Below are 2,493 nucleotides of genomic sequence, written 5' to 3' on the forward strand. Positions count from 1 at the left end.
CAAGAGCTAGTGCGGCCGCGGTCCATTTTGCACGGCCCGCACTGACCCCGCAGGGGTATTTTTGTCCAGTTTTTCCAGCCTAGTATAAATAGGACATTTTACCATTTTTAGGTTAAGTTTTATATTCCAGACTTAGCTGCGCTCGTGAGACACACTTTTGTAGCCATTTTCGGCACTTCTACTCTTCATTAACGATAGATTATTGTAGTTTCTTCTTAGTAATCAATTAATATGCTTATTTCTTCATCTATTTCTTCAATTTCTGTATCTAGCATGAGTAGCTAAACCCATTAGCTAGGGTTGTGGCTCAACCCTAGTGTGGGTAATTGATGGTTGTTGCCATCTAGGGTTAGATTGATTATGGGTGTTTGCTATTTGGGTTGATTTTATGTTTTTTATTTAAGAATTGGTGGTTGCAAACACTGATTCAAGCTTTGTGGGTTTGACTCTTCTTGAGAAAGAGAGTCTATGACCCCAAAATTGACCCAACAAGGATTTGGGATGGACTCATGAGAAATGACAGTCCCAATTAACGGGTTAAATCTCGAGAGAGTAATCACCCTACTTGAACCCTAGTTGCTTGATCTAATTGGCCTACCCAATTGGTCTCGAGAGAGTCAATTGGGCAAAATCACTCTCTCTACCGAGAGGTGTGAGAGTGGGTACAATTGTGCAACGGTTATAGCATAAGCCCCAAATATGTCAATCTATCCTTAGTAACATCTACCCATCAATTAGCCACCTAGGTAATGCCACGACCCTAGTGCCCTTCTTCCCATTAGATACAACTTAGCAATATTCTAGTAGCATAATTAGCGTTAATCAGTAGTTTTGTCATAGTAGTTATAAAAATCAAAAACCAAGAATGTTTGAAGTGACATTAGGAGCACAAACACATCTCTAGACTAGACAGAAAATCCAACTCCACTACTAGCTCCCTGTGGAAATCGATCCCGACCACTATTCGGGTAAAAGCTATTGCGACCCGCTCTTCCTACCTTGGTGTAGTGTTGAGTTGGCAGCGATCAACTTTTTGGCGCCGTTGTCGGGGAGCTTACGGTGTTGACTATCTGTTTAGTTTGTTTTGTGTTTTGCTTCTCTTTCCTTCTTGTTTACTAATTTTGTTTGTGTCGATCATTCAGGTACTATGGCTTTGAATGCTAATGACCCTATTGGCAATGCCCTGGCGGGGGAGGAGGTAGAAGATATTGATCATGATGAGGTTCCCGTACCTCAAGCTCCACGTAGAGGCCGTCAGGCCAATGACAACAATCCTATTCCAGACCCTCCTCCGCCACTGCCAAGAGCAGTCCCAAGAGTTCTCCCTAATCAAGGGTATGCGAGTGCCATTGTTCCTCCCCGAATCCGAGCGGGGAACTTTCAAATCACAAATGTTATGTTGACCTTGCTCGAGCAACAAGGATATTTTACGGGCGCCTCCGATCAAAACGCATACAAGCACTTGAAGGGGTTCATAGATACATGCTGGGGCAGCAAACAAACAAACGTGTCAGAGGATGCGTTGAGATTGAGGCTTTTTTCGTTTTCTCTTCGGGGTAAAGCGTTGGATTGGTTATAAAGGCTCCCCAATCATTCTATCACCATATGGGATGAAATGGCGGACAAATTTATTGCCAAGTTCTTTTCTCCAAGTCATATGGCGGCTCTTCGGGATGAGATTCTAGCTTTCAAGCAAATGCCAGCGGAACCTTTGCACGAAATATGGGAAAGATATAGAACAATGGTGAAGGAGTGCCCTAATAACGACATGACCGAGGCGATGATACAACAAACTTTTTATCGGGGCATCAACACCACGAATCAGTGCATTGTGAACCAGTTGGCCGGAGGGAACTTTATGAAACTTTCTTACCAAGAGGCATGTGAAGTACTTGATGAAATGGCCGACACCTCTTCGGCATGGCAAAGCCGAGCAAATGTGCCCCAAGGTGACCCCACGGTCATCCATTTGCACAAGGAATTGAACGATCATGGCCAAGCTATTGCCGAGCTTACAACAACTATGAATCAATTGGCGAAGGCGCAATTGCAACAAGTCCAAAACCCGTGCCAAGTCAACGTAATGGAAGGTGTTTCTATGTTAAAAAGGAGGCAAAGAGGGCAACAACAACCTCAAGGTAATTGTGAGCAATTTGACAACAACAATGATGGTGGTGGTTATTCGAATGAGGGCTATGATGATCAAAGCGAGGAATGTCAATATGTCAATAACTACCAAGGGAATAGAGGAAATCAAGGGAATCAACAGTGGCGCCCCCAAGGAAATTGGGGCAATCAACAAGGCGGCGGTAATTGGAATAACAACAACCAACAACAAGGTGGCGGCAATTAGAACAACAACAATCACAACAACAATTGGGGTAACCAAGGTAACAATCAAGGCAATAGGAACGGGAACAATAATAATTGGAATAACAACAATGGTCAAGGCGGGTGGAATAACAATGGAAATCAAGGCAACCAGGGGCAAGG

This window comes from Nicotiana attenuata, unplaced genomic scaffold (genome assembly GCF_001879085.1).
Source record: "Nicotiana attenuata strain UT unplaced genomic scaffold, NIATTr2, whole genome shotgun sequence".
Lineage (NCBI taxonomy): Eukaryota > Viridiplantae > Streptophyta > Magnoliopsida > Solanales > Solanaceae > Nicotiana > Nicotiana attenuata.